At 44.4% G+C, this 25529-nt stretch overlaps 1 pseudogene; it reads right to left on the minus strand.

Annotated features, from left to right (window-relative positions):
* Positions 1–2243: 2243 nt before the first annotated feature.
* On the minus strand, positions 2244–7227 carry LOC118596567 (annotated as a pseudogene).
* Positions 7228–25529: the final 18302 nt, after the last annotated feature.

The following is a 25529-nucleotide window of genomic DNA, read 5'->3' on the forward strand; positions in this document are numbered from 1 at the left end:
ATCAAATGTCTCTTAGCAGATGTTGCTCCTTTCTCAGCTGTCAAACATCCAAAGACAACATAATAACATACAGTATCCAGACTTCCTGTGTATTTTCCATCTTTATGCAGCCTTTTTGAAAAATATTACTTTACTCTCTTTTTAAGGACTTTATTATTGTTTTTAAACTATATGTTTCTTTTTTATGAATGTCTATACCTTTTCTTTACTCTCCCAAGCCTATATATACTTTTAAATGCATTGTAAATCATTTAGAGGTGGGGTTTTGGGGAGGGGTGTCTTAATCTGTGTTTACTGCATTTCTCTATCTTTTTCTGACCATATGAGTCTTTAAACTGCTAAGCCATGTGGCTAGCACTAAATCAGCTTGCTCAACCTCATTCCTTGGCTTCCTGAGAGTCTAGCTTCATGGTGGAGGTACTGGCAGGGTTAAGGATATGGCTAACCCTGTCATTTGGTTTAGTGTTAGTCCGGGGCTTAGAACCCTAAAAGCTAGGTTTAGGATCAGGGTTAGGATTAGTGGGAGAGCCAGGGTTACAATTACAGATAGGACTAAATTAAAGCTTGGTATAAAGTTAAAAGAGCTGTAATTAGTGTTAGAACTAGGTTTAGGGTGAAGCTGGAAATATAGTTTTCTTTAGGGGTTAGGATGTGTTTAGCGCTAGTGTTTGGGCTGCTAGAGTGAAGGGTGTGGTTTTGGGTTAGTATTCTAATCAGTTATGGTTAAAACTAATGATTGGTTTAGGGTCAGGGTTAGGGTAGGGTTAGAGCTAGGTTTAGAATTAGTGCTATGTTTAGGGTTAGTTTTGGGGTTAAAGCTAGTGTTTGGCTTAGGTGTAAAGGTTTGTTTTGTGTCAGGGTTAAGGTTATACGTAGGGTTAGGGCCAGGTTTAGATTATGGTTGTAGTTAGTGCTACGGTTAGGTGGTATGAATTAGTGAGGGTTAGGGTTTTGGCTAGAATTGTAGTTATGGTTAGTTGTGGGGTTTAGAGTCAGGGTAGAGTTAGGCTTAGTATTGGAATTAGAACTAAACTTAAAAATAGAACTATGTGCTGGGTGGTGGTGATGCCTTTAATCCCAGCACTCTGGAGGCAGAGCCAGGTGGATCTCTGTGAGTTCAAGGTCAGCCAGGTCTACAAAGAGAGTTCCAGGACAGCCAGGAAGGTTACAAAGAGAAACTCTGTCTTGAAAAAATATATATAACTGGGTTCAGAACTAAGGTTAGGCTTAGAATTCAGGTTCAGAACAGAGCTTGGTGTGGCTTTAGAGTAAAGGGTACAATTAACGTTAGAAATTCTTCATGTTTAGTTTTAGATTTAAGTTTAATAGTTGAGATAGATGTAGGGTTAGGCTTTGGGTTTTGGCTAGGGGATCATTAATCCTATTTTAGGGTGTAATTATGGTTAGACAGGGTTAGAATTAGTCTTAGGACTAGACTTAGAATTAAGATTACAATTAGAGTTAGTGTTAGATAGCCTTACATTTATGGTTAGGGTTATGTTTCAGTTTATGGCTAGGGTATGTGTTAGGACTACAGCCAGTTTTTCAATATTGGTTTTAGAGTTAGATGTAGGTTAGGGTTATGGATAGGCCTGAGTTAATGGATGTGTCTGTGACCATTTAGGTATTCCAAAGAACAGAGTTAGATGTTGGGTGAAGTTAGGGTGTGGGGCAGTATTGGTTTTATGTGTAACATTAGTGTTAGAGTTAGATTTAGGGTTAAGGTTAAATTGATGCTTGTCTTTGGGTTAGGTTTAAAGCTAGCTTTAGTGTTAGGATTGGTTGCAGAGCCATTGTTAGGATTACGCATCAGGTTAGGTTAGAATTTAGGATAAAGTTAGTAAAAGATCTTACAATTACTGCTAAATCTGTTTAAGTTAGTTTAGACAGAGTTTTACCATTCTTTTTGTTGTTGTTGTTGTTGTTAATTAGCCTTTTTACTGATTTTTGTTTGTTCAGTTCATTTATGTTTTCTTTTTAATTGAAGGTCCCTTACTGGTCCTGCTTCCAGGAGTGGCCAAGATCAAGGAAAATGAGTGGGCAGACAGCTGGCACAGGGAAGGTCAGTTCCACATTTCCTTTACCCATAGAACTAAACAGACAAGCACAGTCACTGTTTTGGTGAGAAGTTGGCAGCATGGGATGGGGAAGGATGAAGAGTAGGGGTGTCTTTAAAAATGTTATAGGCTCCTCCCAAAATAGGTGCTTAAGAAGGGACTTGGTCTGTTTCAACCTAAGAGGAATCAGAAGATCAAAAGCAGTTTGGAAGGGCCTGCACAGTCAGGGATGGAGGGAGGTGGGGCCTAGGTGGGAGAGGGAAACAACATTTGGCAATTGGGTGAAGGGATTGCCTTCCCCCTGCTGGAATGACCCCAGCCTCTCTGGTCGGGCAGGAACAGGGCACCCAAGAGCCAGGCAAGGGGCTGGAGCAAGCTTCCAAAGACTTGCCCTCCACAGAGAAGACAGTGCTGCCGCCTAGTTTTTCTGCCAGGGTACAGTGGTCCTTGACAGTTTTCTTGTAATTCATTTTTTATTCCTGTCAGCTTCTTCTTGATGGCATCCTCGAAGCTGAAATTGATCATTTTGCTCTTAGGGGATGCACACTCAGGGATCCAGAAGATGAACATCAGGTCCTCCTTCTTGCTCTCCTTGTTCTTGTGGGTTGCATTGTAGAGAGCATAGTGGTGGTCCTTGTATGGCAGCATCTTGACAAAAGTGGCATAGGGGTCATCCACATCTGCCCCACATCTCCTGCCAAATATTCTTCTTCTTCTTCTTCTTTTTTTTTTTTTTTTTTTTGAGCTTAGGATTGAACCCAAGGCCTTGTGCTTGCTAGGCAAGCTCTCTACCACTGAGCTAAATCCCCAACCCCTGCCAAATATTCTTGCCCTCTTCCAGGATGGTGTTTTCTTGTCCCTGGTAAGGCAGAAGAGCACTGCCACCATGACAAGCAACATGTAATGATACCGGTAAGCCACAAGCCATGTGGCAACTTATAGATTAATAGAAATGGGTTAATTTAAGATATAAGAACAGTTAGCAAGAAGCCTGCCATGGCCATACAGTTTGTAAGCAATATAAGTCTCTGTGTGTTTACATGGTTGGGTATGAGCAGCTGTGGGACTGGTGGGTGAGAGAGATTTGTCCTGACTGTGGGCCAGCCAGGGAAACTCTAGCTACAAAGATTAATGTTAGAGATAGAAGTAGAGTTATGGTTAAGATTTGTCTTATTTCTAAGGTTAGTATTAGAGTTAGAAGTAGGTACAGAGTTTAAGTTAGGGTTAGCATTGTCATTAGAGTTAGGGTTAGAGTCAGGTTAAATTTTGGGCTAAAACTGGTGACAGAGCAAGGGTTAGGATTACCTATAGAGTTAGGTTAGTGTTTGTGTTATGTCCAGATAGAGGGAACCCCCAAAAGACTATCACAGAGACTAAATCCTGTATGTAAATGCAAAGAGCCTTTATTTAAGCTCAAGCTTGGTCTCTCTGTCTGTCTGATCCAGTGGTGAGAGCAGAGAGCCCCGAGCCCAGGTGGGGTAGGGTTTTTAATCATAGCAGATGTTGGGATAAGGGGATTTCCAAGGTTCAGGACCTTGATTGGTTGACATTTGTCTAGGGGTATCTGTGAAAGGGAAATAGGTGTGTGCTAGGCTCAGGGACATCTGGCGATCTAATCTAATCTTACCTGATGGTTGGAATGTTTGGAATGTTAGGTTCTTCCCCTTAGATGCTTGGCCCATCCCTGGGTGGTGTCAGCTTATGACTTTTCCTGGGTGTTACCTGCCAGTAAGCCTGTCATGGCAGCTGGGTCTGGGCCCTTAAGCCTATCATGGCGGTTATGTGGTCAAGCTGTTTTGGCCTCCCCCCACATTTGTTATGAAGTTGTGTAAGAACTAAGTGTTAGAACTAATCTTAAGGTTAGTGTTAGACCTAGCTTTGCTGTTAAGGCTGGAAGTATTGTTACAGTTTCATTTAGAGTTCTCATATATTTAGTATTAGAGTTTAAGCTATGCTTAAGTAAATGGTGAGGGCTAGTGTCAAGGTTAGTATACAAGTTAGTTCATGGTTATATCTAATGTTAGGTTTATTATGAAGTCGAGGGTTTGAACTGGTTTTAGAAGTAGGGTTAGAGTTCAGGTTAGAATTTGGGCTACATTAATAATTAGTTTTAGGCTTGGGATTATTTAGAGCCATACATTAGTTGCCAAGCCTGGATTCGAATAAAACTATCCTATGACCCAATTATTCTCTTTCAATTTCCTTTAGTAGATGTTGTAGGTAGTATAGGACCTCCAGGCACCAATAACATGCCTGCTTTGTTGTCCCTCCCTTTAGGAGGAGTGTAGTCAGATAGCCTGATAAAACCATAGCTGCCCTGGTCTAGGTAGTACACATAGGCATGCGTGTTAGCTACTTCCCACTGAGCCAACTTGGAGTCTGCTGCTGCACCTGGTGATTGGTGATGCACAACCATCAGAATGCTGTGGCCAGTGAGAAAGAGACCACACAGCTAAGAGTCTCTAGCTGCCAGTGGGAAATCGGGAGAGGGCATATAGGTTCGCACCATATCTGCAATAAATGAGTCTGCTGCTTGCTTCTTCTCACCTGACTCCCAGTATCTGTGTTGTTGCTGCTGTGCCTTCTTACCCTCTCCTACACGGGGTGTCCAGGTAGGGTGACCCACAACAGCCTCCTCCTCCCTTTTCGCAGCAAATGGTCCTTTGTCTTCTTTCTGAGCCCTGTTTTCAAATTTGATCAATAGATTAAAGGGCACAGAAAGGAAACACTAGTAACATTTTTAGATACTAAAATACATTATTTATAACACAGTGTCATATTTCTTAGTAACTATTTCAAAGCAAAAATTAGCTCATCTCAACACCCTCAGTACATTTGCTTTTTAAATGAAGCATTACAAAATTATCTCTGTATCTCTGTATATCTCACAATTAATCTTTTATTTTTATATTTTAAGTTTGTTTAGCAAAAAAAGTTCAGATATTTTTGAGTACTTAATAAAAACATGTTTAGCTATCTTGGGTTAGCTCTCCTAAGTTTTATAATCACATTTTCCCCCTTCAACCTGATTTTCCATAAGTAACATTTGAAAGCATCAGACCCAAGTTATTCTAAAGAATTACCTTAAAATTAACGTTTCTCTTTTTTTCCTTGTTTTCTCTTTTCTCTCTCTCTCTCTCTCTTTTTTTTCTTAAAATTAACGTTTCAGTGAATTTTAGTTAAACTTACTAGAGGTAAAGACTAGAAACCAGTGTCTTGTTTTATTTTTAATTTAAGTTTTCTGAATCCTTGGAGTTCTACACAATGTACTCAATGACGTGCTAAGTAATGTTTTATAAAAAGAAATCAACCCCCAGCAAATGGCATTCTTTCCAAGTTAGGCACTGCACTGTGGTTATCTGGAAGCCTTGTAGCGCCTGACTTGAATAACGACCTTTCAAATAAATCCATGTGGTAAAGAAACCCACTGCTTTAAAAACAACCTCAGGAGGCTTGAGTAATGGCTCAACTGCTCTTCCAGAGGGCCCAGGTTCAATCCCAGCACCCACGTGGTGGCTCCCAGCTGTCTGGCATTCAGTTCCAGAGGACTGGACACCCTCTTCTGACCTCTGCAGGCAAAACACCCATGCACAGAAACATGAACTGAAAAAAAAAACAATCTTGGCAGAGCATTTTGAGTTAACTGCTTCCTTTACTTGGGCTGAGCCTGTACTGTGTGCAGTTTGACACATCTCCTGATCGGTTCCATATCAGGAGGGGAGAGAGAAAGCCCAGGGTTAGCTCCCAACCAGGTCAGCACTGCCTGAAACAAAGCCTGGGGGTGGCACAAAGTAGGTCTGCTCTCTGGTTCTTTTGATGTTTTGTCCTGTCTGCTTTGAGAATTTACTGCATGCAAAGCATGTGAAGAGTCATAAAAAACTAAACCCAGGTCAGAGGTGTAGCTCGCTGGTATGTGTTTGCCTAGCATACGTAAGCAAGGTCTTGGGTTGAGCCCTCAGCATTGAAAAAACAAAAAACAAAACAAAACAAAACAACAACAACAACAAAAAAACCCCAAGCAAACAACAAAGAAACCAAAACCAAAAAGCAATGGAACAAACCAGTAACAAATAAGGAGACTGAATTAATAATAAATCCTCTCATTGAAGATGATCCTAGGATCCCAGAAGATGCCAATGGCTTCATTGCTGAATTCTACCGTAAAGAAGAATCAATCTTAACCTTTCTCAAATGCCTTCAGTTTTTGTTTTGTTTTTCAAGAGGATGGGAAAATTTCCAAGCATGAGTCACTGAATCAGCATCACCCTGATTCCAGAGCCAGATGAGAACATCACAAAAAATAAAAAGAAAAGAAGAGCCACAGGGGTTAATGAGCCACAGGGGTTAAGGGCACTGGCTCTTGCAGACAACCTGGGTTCTGTTCCCAGCACCCACACAGTGGCTCACAACCATCCATAACTCTAGTTTCAGGGGCTCCAATGCCTTCTTCTGATCTCTCAGATGCTGCACATACTTGGGGCACATGATCATATGCAGGGAATATACTCACACATAAAATAAATAACGGCACATAAGCACATTCAAGCAAAACACTCATACAAATAAATAAATCATTCTGTAAACAAAAAAGAAATGAAGAGCCAGTGTCCCTGATAAATGCAGATATAAGATATTAAAATACTCAAAAAGTGAATTGAACAGCACATTAGGATCAATCAAGATTCAGCCTTTGAGGTATAAGAATGGCTGAACACATACAAGTCAGTAAATGTGATATAACGCATTAGCACAATGGAGGACAAAGGCTTCCCAGACACAGAAGAGGCAGGTGACAAAATTCTAGATCCTTCCATGATAAAGACTGTCTGTGACTAAGTGTAGAATGAATGTATCTCAGCACACTGATGGCCATTGATGATGGGCTCACAGTTAGCATCACACTCAATAGTGAAAAGTCGAACGCTTTCCCTCAAAGATTGGAAACAAGATAGGATGCTGCTCTTCAATTTCTATTCAATAGTTAGAGCCAAAAAAAAAAGTCCTCTAGTTAGGCAAGGCTATCCTTTGGCCAAGGGACCACCCCTACAAAGGCAAGTCCTTTATTGAAAAGTATTTTCTCTATTAATTTTTAAATGTTCTTCCTCTTGCCTAATTATATACTTTTCCTTCCCCAAATCCCTGTCCCTAGTGCAGTAACTTACCAAGACATAGCCATACAGCTCACCAGGACACAGCCATACAGCTTGCTAGGACATAGCCATGTAGCCTTATAAATCTGCCAGATTTTTTGAATTATTCAGAAAAGTATAGTATAACTTCTTCCTTCCTTCCTTCCTTCCTTCCTTCCTTCCTTCCTTCCTCCCTCCCTCCCTCCCTCCCTCCCTCCCTCCCTCCCTCCCTCCCTCTCTCGCTCTCTCTCGCTCTCTCTCGCTCTCTCTCGCTCTCTCTCTCTTTCCTAAGCATACTTTCTTTCCTTAACACTTTGGGTTTCTTCAACAGTTTGGGCTGTTCTAGCCTTTCTCTGAAGCCTCCCTCCCTGCAGTATGATTGCTTGTCTGCCGTGTGTGACCTTCATACCAGATTTAATGACATGACTTGTTCTCCTTTCTCTCCTCCCTCCTCCTCTTCCTCCTCCCCCCCCCCCTTCCCCTCCCCCTCTCCCTCCTCCTCCAGGAAGCTGCTGCTGAGGTTTTATTTCTTGCCTGCCCTGGGGGCTTAAAAAAAAAAGTTTGGGGATTTAGCTCAGTGGTGGTAGAGCGCTTGCCTAGCAAGCACAAGGCCCTGGGTTCGATCCTTAAAAAACAACAACAAAAAACTCATAAAATTGTCCTTAAGCTCCATTTGATCTTGTTCTTAAATTCTATTGTTACTGAGACTACAAACCCCAGTAGGAGACCCTGATTTCCCCTGTATCACTACCTTTTACTAGATGGTTTAGTCAGAATAATTAGGCAAGAGGGAGAAAATGTAAAAATTTAACAGAGAAAAAACACCAATGAATTTATCTGTTTACAAATGACATGGTCACCCAAAACTGACCAAAATCAGAAGTATCCAGTATCATGTGCAGAATGAACATTGAGAAACCATTATCATTTCTATTATTAGCAATAAACTCATCGGAAAACAAAAACCAAGGAAACAATCCTATTTACATCAGCTTCAATGGTGTGCTTAGCACACTGGAGGTCCTAGGTCATATTCCTAGCAGGCAAACACCACACACAGCACTGGTCAATATGGGATCACATGTGAAGTGTGGTCCCCGTGGGTACCAGCTTACCTCCACTCCCTGTACCCGCCTGTATCCACAAACACCTACTAAGCCAGGTGGGTTGCTGGTTTCTTTTCAGCCACAGGACATCAGCTCAAATACCTTCTCCTGGTGTAGCAGGGTAGACCTCATCACATCCCTAAACAGCACCGTTACTGGAAGCCTAGCCCTTCCTTTTCCCACCTTTGTTTACACCTGGGGTCTTCTGCCGTTTCTTACCCTGCTTCCCCATCAAAGCCTCTGCTTGTCTCTGGGGTTACACAGTTACTGCCCTACAACTGCAGGGGTGGCTTCTGCTTCTCACTCCTAGGGCCAGCCCCTCAGCCACTTCCGCTTCAGATTTCCCTGTCTCACTTGCTTGGACTCAGTGGTCAACCATCTCATTTCCACTTTTGCCACCGTCTGTTTCCTCAAGCTTGGGTCACCCGGCATCCTGGCCACCCTATCAATGGATTCCCTGGAAGCCATCCTCTGCAAACCTGGGTTTTAGCTAACGCATTAGGAGAAAGTCTTAAGAGCCCGGCTCAGTGCTCAGCAGATCCTGGGTGGAGCTTTCCAGAGCCGACTCCTTCGAGATAACCACAGCTCTAAATTGAAAGTGAGGCCCCCAAGGGTGGGTTTACCACCGGGAAATCATGTACATCCACACAGAAGGAAATGTGAAGGGCCAGGCTTGACCGAAGAAAAAGTGTGGCTCAGTGTGGTACCTGGAAGGTCGCTTCTGGGGTCTAGAATGGAGTGTCCAAGAGAAGGAAAAATGAAAGGTAAAATAAGATAAAATAACAAGAAAGACAAAAATGTAAGCCAGGAGGACAACTCTATACTGGGTCACTTGCAGCTGGACTGAGGCGGGAGGCGAACCCTGGGGCCAGAGCACTTCCTAGTTCCCAAACCATTGTATCTGAGGGCGAACAGAAAGGCAAGGGGCAGGGTGGGTGGAGCGGCCTGTGCCCGTTCTAGGGCTCTGGCCTGTGGAACAACCCTGGCTTTTCCTCCCCACCTTGAGCAGTAGCACACCCCTGACTTTCTCTCCTTCATAGTCTTTCCGTTGTCTTTCACAGACCTGTTCAGAGATTTCTCATCCTAAACCACAATGCATTTTAAAATTAGTTTTTAATTTTTGTGATTATAATATAATTACATCATTTCCCTCTTCCCTTTCCCCTTCCAAACTCTCCCATATGCTCTCTTTCAAATTCATGGCCCCTCTTTTTTATTAACTGTTGTGACATGTAACATATATGTATACATGTATGCACAGGAATATATATGTATGTATGTATGTATGTATGTATGTATGTGTATACATATATATTCCTAAATATACATACACACATATACATTCCAAAATATAACCTGCTCAGTCTGTATAGTGTTACTTGTGTGTGTGTGTCTTCAGGGCTGACCATTTGGTGTTGGATAATAAATTGGTGAGCTCTTCCCTGGGGAAGACCTTCCTCCCACTCTCAGCCTTCCTAACTTCCTGCCATTCTGTGTGGTGTGGAGGCCTTGTGGTCCTCCCCTCTTCTTAGCATGTGTATTGTAGTTGTCCTTGTTTGCCTCATGTACAGGCAGTCATGTTGGTGAAACTTTATGGTCACAGCTCTGACGTCACTAGGAGATACAATTTTACGTCAAACCCTCTGAGCCTCTGGCTCTTACAATCTTCTGTCCCCTCTTTTCACATGCTCCCTGGTGGGAGAGTCATGCTGTAGATGTATCCACTGGGACTGGGCTCCACAACTCTGCACTTTGGTTATGGTCTCCATTTGTTGGAAAGAGAAGTTTCCTTGAGGAGAGGTGAGGACTACACTTGTCTGTGGGTATAAGGACACATGTTTAGAATGTAGTTATGGATTATGCTGGTTTAGTAAAGCGGTGGTTGTAGGTCCTCCAAGATCCATGACGTCACTAGCCCTGGTAGTTGACTAGGTTTCTAGTACCAGGCTTGATTTCCCTCTTAAAAAAAAAAAATATTTATTTATGTATTTTATGTATATGAGTACTCTATTTGCATGAATGCCTGTATGACAGAGGAGGGCATCAGATTCCATGGTTGTGAGCCACCATGTGATTGCTGGGAATTGAACTCAGGACCTCTGGAAAAGCAGCAGTACTCTTAACCACTGAGCCATCTCTCCAGCCCAATTTCCATCTTGTTGAGCAGGTCTTAAGTCTTAATTAGAGAACGGTTGGTTACTGCTGACATATGCGGACCATGACTGCACCCTTAGGGTTGTGCCATGCCCGTGGTTGATGTGGTTCATAGGCATCACAACTGGGTAGAACTGTTGGCTGCTTCCCTGTTGGTATCACTAATGCTAGTCCACAGGAAGGGGGCATTCAGGTCAGTTCTAGCTCGGGTGAATCTGGGCCTTGTGTCTGAAGTTCATGGTGTCTTCAGCGATAGGGACTTTACCTTCCACCTCTAGGGAGCACCCAAGGGCAAAAGCAACAGTCCATAATGCTTTGGGAGTCTCTTGGACAGCGTTGACCAACAGCTTCAAAGAGGGATTCTCATGACTGGGACTGGATGTTGGTTAGGTGGTTTGGCTCTTAGAGGGATCACTGTCAACCCAGATGGGAAAATTGCATCTAAACTATACTTGTATATTTATACATAGACTTACATGTATTATAGGGTTTTTTAAGGTTAATAGTTAATATTATTATTCCTTATGACATTTTAGACATATTTACTGTTACTTTACTCCTGCCCTCTTTCTGTATTTATCTCCCTCCCCCTTCCTAATTGAAGCCCCCCTCATTTCCCTGTCAGATCCCTTGTATCCTGCCATTCCCTTCTTGCAATCATGTTCAGTATGGTCTCTTTTTTAGTACCTTCTTTAATGATATCCATGCTCTATCCTTAGAGATTCTGATTTCATTCATTTGTGGTAGGACCAGGCACCCTTTTAAATTCTTCTTTTAAGTTTTCTTTTCTTCTTCCTCCTTTAAGGGCCAACCCTTCTCCATGTGGCACAAATGGCCAGTCTGAGTTGAAGATTGCTACTCTAAGGACTTTAGTCCAAACCCTTGTCATTAGAGTTCCTGAAAAACTACCACCTCCCTGTAGAGCGGTGGTTCTCAACCTTCCTAGTGTTGTGATCCTTTAATGCAGTTCCTCATGTTGTGGTGACCCCCAACCATAACATTATTTTTATTTCTACTTCATAACTGTAATTTTGCTGCCATTAGGAATCATAATGTAAATATTTTCAGAGATAGAGGTTTGCAAAAGGGGTTGTACCCCACGGGCTGAGAACCACTGCTTCAAAGGCATTTTTGTTTTATGCTATTGACAAAACAATTGCTTTATAATTCCTTCTTTCTCACTATATACTGTGCTTCCAAGTGCAAAATCATGACTTATCCCTTTCTATGTCTCCCCAGGATCTTTTTTTGGGGGGTGGGTTGGGGAGCTTTGGTCCATGGTAGATTCATTTTGATGAGTGAATAAACTCACCAAACAGAAAGAATGAGTGAACAACATGCCAGTACTTCACTACCTTTTTCAATGGTACTTTGAACAAACTGAGCCTCCTGGGTGTGACTAAGAACCATCTCAGGCGTGGGTTGTACGGGGCTGAGAGGTGGGAATGCCTCCTCCAGGATATCTGAGCAGTATGATTAAACCAGTGCTGCTGGCACTATAATGTGCTAGTGCCCTAGCAAGGAAGAGCTGAGGATTCCAGTGCCATACAGACAGGCATGTCTGAGAGTAAGGGAGTGAAGTCTAAGATGAGTTCTTCCTTGAAGTGACTGCACATGGACACGTGGTATCATTTGTCCGCTTTTCTCAGGTTTCACTGTAAAAATCTAGAGAAGAAACCAACACATAGCCAGGGTACTGGCTTTCTGCCTGCCTCACTGCTCTACTGTCTTCCCATTTGAGAGATGCAGCGACCCTGTGGATGTGCATGGGTGGCCAGCAACAACACCCACTCTACAGGAGCCTTCTTCTGTCCTGTCCTGTCTTTTGATCTTCACAGGGCTGATGACTTTGTTCCTAGACACAGTCACCTGGAGCTGGGTTCCCCTCAGAGACCAGGTGTTCAAGCCTTGGTCTATAGGTTTGCACTACCAGAAGGTGGTGGGACCTGAGAGGTGGTGCCTAGGGGAGGCTGTATTGGCAGTGTGCCCTTGAAGGAGGCTGTGGGGCACTGATCTCTTGTTTCATTTTCTGTCACCAGAAAATGGGCAGCTTTGTCTGCCAGGTATATTATCTCCACCATGACTTGGCCCGGGTCCATAAACAACGGGTCAACCAGCTGAAACTTCCAAAACCATGAAGCCAAGCAAGCCTTCCCACTCTTAAGGCCAATTGTCTCAGGCATTTAGTTATAGGAACAGAAACCTGACTAATGCAATCACCACCTCAATTATATGGGAGAACATTGCATCCCTTTTATCCCATTATTATGAAATAAAACCCTGCTCTCTTTTCTCTTAATTTCTTTATAATAAAATTAGAAGTCTTCAGACTGGCTCTTTCTTGTGGATTAATCTAATGGCATTCTGCAACTTACACTTTAAAAATTTCAAGTTATCTTCATTAAACCTCTAGATCAGAAAATACCAACAACCTCAGAAAGATATTAGCGTGATGACGTCACCTCTTCCACAGCTGCAGAGACACCAGTCCTGTGTCCCCAGACTCACTCTAATGCCATCATCCCCTGAAAGGTCTTGCTGGCACCATTTTGCTCTCCTGTCTAGTCTAGAGACAGGAGTCCTCCTTCCCTGTTTCCAGCTTCATTGATTAGCAGTGCATTTCTTACTTGGGAATTTCCTTCCCTTTGCTGATGGTACAATCAGTGTCTCTGTTTTTCTGGATGGTTCACCCCTTTGTCAAATGGGGCAGAGTCTTCCTCAGTACACATGGCGTTGTCCTAGGGTTTCTATTGCTGTGAAGAGACACTATGACCACAGCAACTCTTATAAAGGACAAACATTAAACTGGAGTGGCTTACATTGTCAGAGGTTTAGTCCATTACCATCATGGTGTCACATTGGTAGCATGCAGGCAGACATGGTGCTAGAGAAGTAGCTGAGTGTCCTACATCTTGCAGGCAACAGGAAGTGATCTGACTCACTGGGCATGGCTTGAGCATATATGAGACCTCAAAGTCCACCTCTTTCTCCAATAAGAGAACAGCTACTTCACCAAGGCTGCATCTTGTAATAGGGCCACTCCCATGAGATTATGGGAGCCAATTACATGCAAACCACCATAGTGGGTGATGTGGGTGTGTACGTGGCAGTCACCTGCTACTCAGATAGTGAGGGGTCTGGCCAGCCTGGAGCTGAGTGGCTGAAGCCATGTATGCTCTGACTTCTAAGCAGCAACCACCTGAAGCCAAGCCCCCAGGAGAACAGAAAGACAGCTCTCTCTGGGGGTTCCTTAAGCTTCCCTGATGAAAGTCTTCTAGCCTTCTTGCTGAGCCCTTGAGCCTACCTGATGCTTTAGACATGGCTGTTTATAAGCTCAAGCTGTCGCCTGAGAGAATTCAAAGGAGTCCCTGTTTATCCTGTCCTCATCTCTGAGCTTAGTTGCTGGAAGACAAATAGAAGTGAGTAGAAGAAAGGAAGGGGTGCAGAGAAGCCGAAGCATTCTGACTGTTTGTGTACTCCACTTTCCAGCATGGATGGAAGACAAGGCTTGTTTCAAATACACAGTCCCATTACTGAATTCACCTTTCTGCCTTGGCATGGATTCTTCTAGGGGCAGATCTGGGATGCTGAATTCTTCTGGGAAAATGAAAATGACCTATCTGGGAAGTGCAAGGACAGTTACCAGGAAAGCAGGGAACTGGTCAAGGATGGAACAATACTCACTGAATTCTGTATTCCCAGCCAAGTGACCTGAGGAAAATTGGAGATTCTTCAGTGTGGAACATTGGCAGATGAAAGAGTGTCCCCAAAAGGTGCCAGGAGTGCTGTGGATATCGCTCTATGTAAATAAAGTTCTCATTGGCCAGTGGCCAGGCAGGAAGTATAGGCGGGACAAGAGAGAAGAGAATTCAGGGAGGTGGAAGGCTGGAGGAGACACCGCCAGCTGCCGCCATGAAAAGCAACATGTAAAGACACTGGTAAGTCATAAGCCATGTGGCAAAGTATAGACTAACAGAAATGGGCTAAATATAAGAGTAAGAGCTGGACAATGGTAGGCCTGAGCTAATGGCCAAGCAGTTTAAATAATATAAGTGTCTATATGATTATTTTATACGTGGGTTGTGGGACCGCAGGGGCTTGGTGGAACCTGGACAGAAGCTCTCCAACAACACAGGAGCCCATGGACTTGTATATGGCTCCTTGGTTATCAATTGAGCACTGTTCCTGGAGGCAGGAGGCCACCTTCTTGACACTTTTGGACCACTGAGAAGAACTGCTCATGAAAGTAGCCTTCCGAGCCCATGAATGACTCAGGAACAAACACAGGTATTTGAGGTCCCTGGAGGGAAAGGGACCTGGTTGACAGTGTCAGTTGTATGGTGAATCATCACAGTCGCTTGGACCCTCTCCAAGCCTTCCAACAGAGCACATGGAACATGCTTATCTTTTTAAATCTTCCTCCATGGCCAGGAAGCGGCAGCAGGGGCTTCAGCCGTTCCAATCTTTTTCTGGTGTATCTGAATGATTCAGCGGCTCGTCCATCCCTGGAAGCTTCTAGGTTCTCCTGTGGGCTCCTTATAGTTTCTCTGTCCCTCTCCTTTCTGTCTAAGGTAGGTCACGAGACCGCCTCTAGCCGTATCTTCCTTTCTCAGCACCTGACCCTGCCTGCTGGAGGTCAGGAGCAGGGAGATACTGAGGCTTGTGGGAATTGTGAGCAAAAAAGAATATAGAGGCAAGAGATCGCTCACAGATGTTTTGAAAATGCAGGCTTGTCCGGTTTGGAAGCCATTTCTGCCTCTTTCTTGAAACTTGGCTGCTCTCACTACGTTACATTGTCATGGATGACTGGAACAAGTGTGGGGATGCCCTTCAGAGGTGATCAGAGATCAGCTGCCACCCTCTCCCTCTCTTCCTCCCTTCCTGCTCCTCTGCCTCTTCTCTGAGACAAGATCTCACTGTGGAGCCCAGCTAGCATCTAAATCTTCATCCTCCTGCCTCAGCCTCTCAAGTGCTGAGATTACAGGGGTGCCAGTTTACCTGGGTGTTTTTGCCTTCTTGATGGACACACTGGCGACTTCAGCCACCACTTGTAGTCACTGCAGAGACACGTAGGGAGTCAAACAAAGCAAAAAAAAAAAAAAAAGAGAGAGAGACTAGATTTATTAAAGATGAAAATAAATAAATAAAGTGATGCCATGTCATGAAAATATTCCGGAGAATGTAAAGCGTCCACACCAAAGGCATGCTGGGAAATGGCAGTAGCAGGCTCCCAAGTGCTCTGAAAGTCATGTTCCTGAGAGAGGCTCAGGCATTCACTGTGCTGCCAATCCCTACTCTCCCTCAGGATGACGGGACAGAGCTGGCAGTCTTCATAAGAGTACTCTTGCTGAGCGCCCAGACCCCAGCTGCCTTGTGTGGGCTTCCTAGACCCGCCTCTCAGCAGGACGTGAGAGTCTGTGTCTCAGGATCATCCCAGAAGAGCCCGAGGGAAGCAGGAGAACGGGACAAAGGCCAGCGCTGAGGCTGACTGACTCTGGCTGATGACTCCTATGTCCACAATGAAGCAAAGGGCACTCAGTCTTCCCGTGGGGTTGCCAGGCCTGCAGGTTTTCTGAGAGCCCAAGGCAGCTCCAGTCTAGGCAAACTGACCTGACTCCAGCATCTCTAACCAGGCCCAGCCCGCGTGGGCTGCTGGAGAGCTGTGATTTCCGTGTGGGTGGGAGTGGAGAGATAGGGAGCAGACAGCAAATGGATCAGTTTGAAAGGGCAGAGTTGAAGACAAAGACTCTGTCAGGAACGGCTTTGATTCTCTTAGGCAAAGGAAATTTACTTTGAAACTCATGAGATCTAATAGGCTGTGAGGTCTGAACATTGCTCCAAGTGATGTGCGTGGGAAATGTCTGGCTGGAATGAATCAGATGGGCGGGGTCCTGTCGAACGGCAGCGACCCCCCGGAAGCCGTGTATTTGGAACCCCGACCCTTGCTTGTGTCGCTCTGCCCATCTTCACGTTGTGGTCTCGCTAAAGCTCAAATCACATCGGATCAGAAAAGTCTTGAAAGGCTCAGAGGGCTTCCAGGAGGTGAAGTCCAGGTGGCCGCACATGGCTTGCCAGCCCCTCCACGTGGCCCCACCCTAAACTGCCAGCTGCATCTCCGACAGCGAAGGCTCAGGAATCCCGATCTTCCACGCAACCCCTTCTCTGGGCAGCAGCAACCCACCACTGTCCACCATCCTGTCTGTGCTTCCCACTCAGACACCGTCCCTGAGGCCCCTCCCATGTGCCTGCTTTGGACTCTCAGAAGCAGATGTGCTTGATGAGTGAGGAGCGGGTTTGAGAGCTTGGGGAGGAAAAGAGACATCTGAAAATCACTGTGTATTGATTCACACCCTCCCGTCGAGTGCTAGTGCACGCTTACCTTCAAACTCATCTTCAAACCTATAAATCCAGGCTCTTTAAAGGTAGATGTATTAGCTGGGCAGTGGTGGCGCACGCCTTTAATCCCAGCACTCTGGAGGCAGAGGCAGGTGGATCTCTGTGAGTTTGAGGCCAGCCTGGTCTGCAGAGTGAGTTCCAGGACAGTCAGGGCTACACAGAGAAACCCTGTCTCGAAAAATAAAACAAAACAAAAAAGTATATGCATCTATTTATCTAACTCATGTATCACACGAGCCACAGCATGTATGTAGAGGTCAGAGGACAACTTTTTTTTTTTTTTTTTTTTTTTTTTTTTAAGGCAAGTGCTCTACCACTGAGCTAAATCCCCAACCCAAGAGGACATCAGTTCCTTTCACCTAAGGATAGAACTCCATGTAGTTCATGGAACTATGGCCTACTCTCTGAGCCGTACCATGTTCCACCTCTTATTCCGGTCAGAGAGAAATATTCCAGCCTTCCAGGGATTCCTTCCCAAGTAGGGGGACTGAGTATGACGTGTCAAGAAATATCATAAGCTTAAGTGACTCCATATGCATAGTGAGACACTTGAAAATGCTAGCAAAAAGGCTATTTTTTTTTAAATCACGAGGATGAGGCTACGATAGCATCTGAGGCAGTACCATTTTAGGAAGCAAAGTTTTGATATCAAAAGAAGCATCATAAGCAACCAAAATTGAGTTAAGCAGGAAACAGAGACGGGTATCACTCATGACATTTGCTTCATGGGCCTTCTTCCAAGGTCACTCTGAGAGCATGATTATTATGATTTTAAAAAGTCAGAAGCTGTGATGGGAACCAGAGCACTAACAACAATCCCCCAGGGCACGCTGGCACGGAAGGGTGGAAACTGTTCTCCATCACACGGTGTTTCCCGTGGCTGGTCATTTTCTGATGCACTGACCGAGCGGTTGGTCATTGCATCAATACCCTTGCTGGAGGAGGTGCTGTATGTTCCATTAGACTGCCAACTCTTGGGCTGGTGGTGTCGCTCTGGGGCACAACACTCACCTGGGATGGGCAAGACCCGGGTTTGGTGGTTTCCAGCACTGAGAAAACATCAAATAAAACAGAAGAAAACACAACAGTTTCAGCAGGACTGCAGAATTGCATCTCCTGTCATACCAATAGCCACTGGGACGAGTCCTCATCTTTCCCTGTCCCTCTGGAGGTGTGAGATGGATGCTGACCACTTTGAATCCAGGTCCCAATCCTTTTGGATACTTTACAATTCTCATGTTGTTTTAAAAAGCATGTTTTTTTTATTTAAAGATTTATTTATTTATTATGATGTATTAAGTATACAACATTCTGTCTGCATGTATCCTTGCACACCAGAAGAGGGCACCAGATCTCATTACAGATGGCTGTGAGTCACCATGTGGGTGCTGGGAATTGAACTCAGGACCTCTGGAAGAGCAGTCAGTGCTCTTAACCTCTGGGCCATCTCTCCAGCCCCTTAAAAAGCATGTTTAAATAACTGAAAAATCTTAGAAACCAGATTGTGTTTTAGCAACAATGGATGCTAAGCTAAATGTTGGCTCTGGCTCTGTCATGTGACTTTGAGATCCTTTTCCTGAAGAGGCCCTATCTAATTTTATGTCTTCTTGACCTTGGGGTGACCTTGGGTGGCCTAGGTCTAGATTGGCCAGTTGAATATGACTATGGTGAGTTCCAGTGGTGTGCCAATCCCAATAGTGTGCCTACACGAGGTATGTTCTCTTATTTGTGTGTGTGTATGTGTATGTGAAGTATATGTATAGGTGTGTATGTATGTGTGTTTGTGTAGGTACATGTGTCTGGGTTGGTGTATATGTGTAGGTATGTGTGTATGTGTTTGTGTAAGGGTATATGTGTAGGGGTGTGTGTGTGTGTGTGTGCACCATGGCACAGATGTGGAGGTCAAAGGGAACTTTTTTTTAATCTCCTTTTACCATGAGTGTCTCAGGGACTGGATCAAACTCAGAGCATCAGACTTGGCAGCAAGTATCTTCATCCTCTGAGCCACCTTATGGGCTCAGAGGATGAAGACACTTGTTTTTAACACTGGGTCTTTCCCTGGCCTGGATCTCGACAAGTAGGCCAGGCTGCCGGCCATTGGTATCTCTACTTCTCTAGCACTGGGATCACACACACCACCACCACACCTTGGGTTTTTAAAAACAGGTTCTAGAAATCAAACTCCTGACAGCATGCTTGCCTGGAAGCAGTTTATCAGCTGAGCCACGTCCCCAGCCCCACCCTTACCTTTTCATCTTTGCCAGCCCTCTGGGGTGTGCTGGGGTCGGTATGCTTGGGTCAGTATGCTTGAAGATGGGAGACAATCCAGTCCACCATTCCTCATCATCCTTGTCACGGTTGTCCTAGCTCGGCTCATAGTCCCTGGATACAACAGCATTTAGCTGAGCGCCCCCCACCCCCCAGAGTATTAGCAATAAGTGCTTGTCCTATTCTGGGTTGTAGTGTGGTTGCCATACCTTGCACCTTTATCTCAAGAGGAGTTTTTAAAACCCACAGATACAATATAAAAATAAAATGTCCGGGCAGTGGTGGCACACGCCTTTAATCCCAGCACGAGGGAAGATCTCTGTGAGTTCGAGGCCAGCCTGGCCTACACAGCGAGTTCCAGGACAGGCAGGGCTACACAGAGAAACCCTGTCTTGAAAAGAAAAATGGCCTATGGTGGGTAGAGCTGGAGAAATGGCTCAGAAGTCAAGATTACATACTGTTCTTGCAGGAGACCTGGGTTTGGTCCCAGGTCCCACTTCGTGTGGTTCATCATTGCCTGTGACTCCAGTGTTAGGGGATCTGATGTCCTTTCCTGGCCTCTGTGGCACCTTCATGGTTATGGTGCAAATAAATACACATAGGCCCGCACGCACGCGCACGCACACACACACACACACACACACACACAGGATCACACATACACACTAAAAATAAAATAAAATTTAAAAAATGGCTTATAGTAAACCTTCCTTTTAATACACAAAACCAATACCAAGTTCCCAGATTGTTTTAAACAATCCATAATACCAGGTTTTTCCAAAGACAGGGTTCATGAAGTACAGGCTGGCCTCAAATTTGCTATGTAGCTGAGGAGCCCCTTTCTTGAACTTCTGACTTCCTGTCTCATCTCTAGAACAGGACTGCAGGCGTGAGGCACCATGCCCCACTTTTCAGGTCTTCCTGTGTGCTAAGCAAACACTCTAGTAACTGATCTACATCCTCAACCAAGAAGATGTTAACTGTGTTGTTGGATGACAAGGGCTTGAAGGGGAGGGTTCACTACCCATCTTTTTCTTCTTGTGACATTTGAATCATGTGTTGCCTGTTCACAAAAAGCCAGCAAAAACTTTTCGTGTATATAACTCATTGATGTGTATCTTTACAGGAGAAAGAAATCAAGGCGAGGCAGGTGGTGGCAGCACATGCCTTTAATCCCAGCACTCAGGAGGCAAAGGCAGGAGGCTCTCTATGAGTTCAAGGCCAGCCTGGTTCATAGAGCTAGCTACAGGACAGCCAGAGCTACACAGAGAAACCCTGTCTCGAGAAAGAAAAAAAAAAACCCACAAAAAAAAAAAATCAAGACAGGGTAAAGGAGACATTTACTTGTAAGGGTAAATCTTTTAGTGGACTTAGAGTATCTAGGCTAATAGCTGGGGAATATATTTAAAGACTATTAGCACTTCTATAGCCTTATAGATAGACATGATAAAGTATATAGGTCAGTTCTGAAAACTATCTTCATCATAAAAGATAAATTGTGGTTTTCATCTTGCCAACCACAAAACATACCCATGAGACATTTTTTCCAAACATTGATGCTAGAGTTCTCAAACTTTGATACTTGTAAGATCTGGTCAGAGATTCCAATGGCAGGTCTCAATGGAGCTCAGAAGTCTAAATTATAACAAGCCTATCAAAAGATTCATGGAGTGCATTTGAAAGCACTCCATAGTCACTACAGAATGGCTCCATCACTTTGTATGTTCTGTCTTGTCCAGAAACTACAAACCTTTAAGTTCTGGACTCATTCTCTCTAAAGAGGCCATTTGATTTCATGACTCTAAGGAAAAGACCTGGGCACTGTGGCATACATCTTTAGTCCCAGAACCAGAGAAGCAGAGGAAGATGGATCTCTGTGCATTCAAGGCCAGCCTGATCTACATAGTGAGTTCCAGGCCAGTCAGAGCTACATAGGGAGATCCTGTCTCAGGAAATGGAGGAGGAGTGGATCTGGGGGAGAGGGAAGGTGTATATGTGTGGGGGAACTGGGAGGAGTGGAGGGAAGGGAAACTGTGGTTGGAATGTGATGTATGAGAGAATAATCATGATATATTAATATGGAGAGAGAGAGAAGAAGAAGAAGAAGAAGAAGAAGAAGAAGAAGAAGAAGAAGAAGAAGAAGAAGAAAAGGAAGGAAGGAAGGAAGGAAGGGAGAAAGGGAGAAAGGGAGAAAGGGAGAAAGGGAGAAAGGGAGAAAGGGAGAAAGGGAGAAAGGAAGAGAGAGAGGAAAATGTTCTAGGGTTGGCACTCATACCTGTGTTCATAGCAGTCAGGAGGCTAAGGAAGGAGAATTATCTGAGTTTTAAGCCAGCAGAGTGAGACCCTGTCTCAAAAGTAAGCACACCTACACAAAGCAGATAAAGAAAGAGAAAACATGAAATTAAGACCCCAACACGGCGGATGAAGGAGTGTAAAAGCTGAAGGAACAGTGTTAGCACTTTTACAAAGTGAACTTGAAGAGGAATGTATCGGCTTTCTCAAATACCGGACAACAGCATGTGGGCTTACGTGCCTAAATTCATTTTGGTCAGAGGACTAACATAGTTTTCTAAGTCTGGTGTTTTGGGAGAATAATGTTTGCTATTGGATGGACAAAGAGTTCCCGAAGAAGATAAATAAATGGCTTTGTGACGCCAGCACCGAGTCTTTTAGTCAGGGTTAAGTTCTGGCTGAGTATGAGGACAGAGTGTGACACTAATGATCCCAACAGCTTCCAAGAACAGATGGGAACAGCTGTGGCTTTGGAGTCTAGCTAAAAAGGCATGCTTTTCCTGTTCTTGATTTTGAAGGTCCCAGGTTCCACAAAGATAATTCTGAGAATTCTTATAGGCTCTACCACATTCTGGTCCTCTGTACCCACTGCCTGGAAAATATACCTATGCACAAAATATTGGTTGTGGCTGGCAGATGTTTAGGAGGCTTCTACTACTGTTTGGTTTTTGGTTCTGATGTGAGTTGCTTTTCTGTTGAAGTAGTGTGTATTCAGGGGAGAGGGAGGGAATGTAACAAAATATAACAGGTCACACTCGGAACATGTGTTTAACTGTCTTAGTGTGTTTCTCACTAACCTCTGCCTTACTTTAGGTCTAGCCCAGTATTGTTTGTGTCATATCATGTATGTGTCATTGAGTTGTTTTAAATTAATGTTATGTGCTTTTCTTTGTGCCTTTATATATAATACATACCATTTTTAGTTCTTTTTGAATTTTTTGAGACAAGGTCATACTATGTAGTCCTGACTGGCATAGGCTGATTTTATAGCTAAGGCTAGCCTCAAATTTATAGCATTTGTCCTATCTCCACCTCCCAAGTCCTGTGATTATGAGTGTACAACACCATGCCCAGTTCAATACATACCATTTTCATTTATTTTTGTATTTATCTATTTAGTTAAAGTTTATTAGTGTTTTGCCATGGGTGTTGAGTCCCTTGGAACTGGAGTTACAGACAGTTGTGAGCTGCCATGTGGATGCTGGGGAATTGAACCTGGGTCCCGTGGTAGAGCAGCCAGTGCTTTTAACTCGTAAGCCTTCTCTCCAGCCCAATACATAGCATTTTCAATGAGCAAGGAGAAGTCTAGGATTGAGCATATACACGGTTTCTAGTCTTCTATAATTTACATTAGTCAGGCTGCATTAACAACTAGGGGCCAGTTACTTTGTGTTGGTGGTCCTATTTTTATTCTGTCCTGAGGACAGGTTCCTAGAAGTCATACAGTTGGGTCAAATGTCACAAATGCTTTTAAAGATGGTGATATTTTGTGAGCTTGCTTAGGAAAAGTGCGTCCATGGGCATCATCTTGCTTTTGTTGGCATTTGTATTATTTAGCCTGCATCCCTTCACTCCTAGGGAGTGTTTATTATGGTCTATTTGTAGCCACTGTAGAAAAAAAGTTATTGCTAACTGGATAGAAGCCAGGATTATGTTGTGCAGCCATTTAATTAAAAAAATATTATTGGGAGTGCATGCATGTCACAGCATGGGTGTGGAGTTCAGAGGAGAGCTTTGGGGAAATCAGTTCTCTCTTTCTACTTGATGGGTTCTGAAGATTAAATTCAGCTCACCAGGTGTGGTAGTTTGTATGCCTGCAGGCCAGAAGAGGGTGCCAGATCTCATTACAGATGGTTGCGAGCCACCATGTGGTTACTGGGAATTGAACTCAGGGCCTCTGGAAGAACAGGCAGTGCACTTAGCCTCTGAGTCATCTCTTCAGCCAGATGTGGTAGTTTGAATGTTTTTGGCCCCCACGATCTCACTGGGAGTGGCATTATTAGGAGGTGTGGCTTTGTTGGAGTGGGTACAACCTTGTTAGAAGAAGTGCATCACTGTGGGGGTGGGCTTTGAGGTTTCTTGTGCTCAGGATACCGCCCAGTGACTCCAACTTCCTGTTGCCTGCAAGATGTAGGACACTCGGTATTCAGTACCGTGCCACCCACCCTGCATGCCGCCATGCTCCCCGCCATGATGGAGTGAACCTCTGACATTGTAAACGAGCCACCACAACTAAATGTTTTCTTTATAAGAATTGCCGTGGTTATGGTCTCTCTTCACAGCAAATAAGACACCAGGCTTGCACCACAAGCGCCATTACCCACTGAGCCATCTCACCTGGCCCTTAGAGAGCTATTTAATTCTTGCCGAATCACATGATTTTTTTCCTCTGTTGGTTTAACAAATTACAATTTCTGCTTTTAGCTTCTAGTCATCCCCCACCCCCAGCCACTTCTACGGTGCTACACAATAAAGAATGTATCCCAGCCTTTGTATATGGGGCTGCAAACTGCATATTTCCAAAGTGGATCTCTCAGACCTTCATTGTTGCCAGGCACTGTGGAGTCATGGAGCTCTATTGATGAACCCTGGGCTGAGTGAGTCACTTGCCTCCGCATGGTCAAGATGACGCTCCTGATAGTGACTAGAGTGAGTGTTCCCGAGGTCACAGTACTTCAGCCAGACCCAGTGGGAAAACATCTGTTTTCTGGCCACCAGGCGCTTGGGCTATCTGCTGGGCACTCTCTGAAAAGAGCAGTCAACACTTAAGAGCCCAGAGTTTTGGGGAGATTGGAACCTTTTAAGCTTTCTCTCCCCCAACTCCCCAGGAAAGAACCTAAGAGGGGAGGGAACTCATAGGAAGATAGATATCACCTCAAAGAAGTTTGAATTAAGCTGAATTAAGCACCCATGTTACTGCTACTTTATAAATTGCCCCAGTGTGGCAGGCCTGTCTGCAATCCCGACACCTGGGAGGTGTCTCATAACAACAACAGTGACTTCAACAACGAAACTGCCTCAGTTTTATTACAATAAAATAATCACCCTAAAATTGATGTTAAGGACCAAAGAATTCCATATCATGGATGTCTGGACCTCAAAATGAGCCAACTTTGCAAGGGCTGGCTCCTAGCGTCTTGCAGCGCAAAGCATGGTCCCAAGTCCAGCAACTTCAGCATTTTCTGGAACACCGTGTATCAGACCCCACCCCAGCTGACAGCTCGGAGCCCGAATCCTCATTAGATCCCCAACGGTAGGGCTGAGGCAAACTTTCTTTTCCTTTTCGTAGGCCTGGGAAACAAGGCCATCACACGCTGGGCAGATACTCCTTCAGTCCCCAAACATTCTAGCTTACTCCTCCTCCGGCGACTGGCCAGTTCTGGTGGATGCTCAAAGGCAGTTCCCAAAGGCTGTGACTCATAGTGGTGGGGTGGGGGTGGGGATACTGGATTTGTTTAGAAGTTCTTTAGTGGTTCAGAATTGACAGAAAGTTTTCCAAACTTCATTATAATAAGATAGAACGGCTAAAGCTTTTCCTGAGTCTCAGGCCCTTGATTATATATATTTTGGTTTTTCGAGACGGTTTCTCTGTGTAGTTTTGCATCTTTCCTGGAACTCACTTTGTAGACCAAGCTGGCCTCGAACTCAGAGATCCGCCTGCCTCTGCCTCCCAAGTGCTGGGATTAAAGGCGTGCGCCACCACTGCCCAGAGAGTCTATATTTCTTAACTAAGTATTATTATAAATTGTGATTAACAAATGAATGAACCTGTCTGTGGATGTAACTGGATGGAAAAGAGCTTGCCTGTTATACATGAGCCTCTAGGTTTAATTCCTCAGCACTACAAAAATATCTAAAACTTAATGGAAGGTATGTGTCTGTCTCGTTCTTTTTCTGGGGAGTTGCGCTCATCACCTCAGTCAGTCAAGAATAACGAGGTGTCTCAGGATGAGAAAGGAAACCATATATAGCCAAGCAACTGTCACCCCCTCATTGTGCCGCAGTGTGGACGATCTCCCTACCGGTGGTGCCCTCAGCTCCCTGAGTGGGTCACCCAGCAGTACCTTAAAAAGCTACTGCTGCTATGGTCTATGCTGAAGTCATTAGGATGGCCAGGCCCGCCCTGA

The sequence above is a fragment of the Onychomys torridus genome, chromosome 15, assembly GCF_903995425.1.
Source record: "Onychomys torridus chromosome 15, mOncTor1.1, whole genome shotgun sequence".
Taxonomy (NCBI): Eukaryota; Metazoa; Chordata; class Mammalia; order Rodentia; family Cricetidae; genus Onychomys; species Onychomys torridus.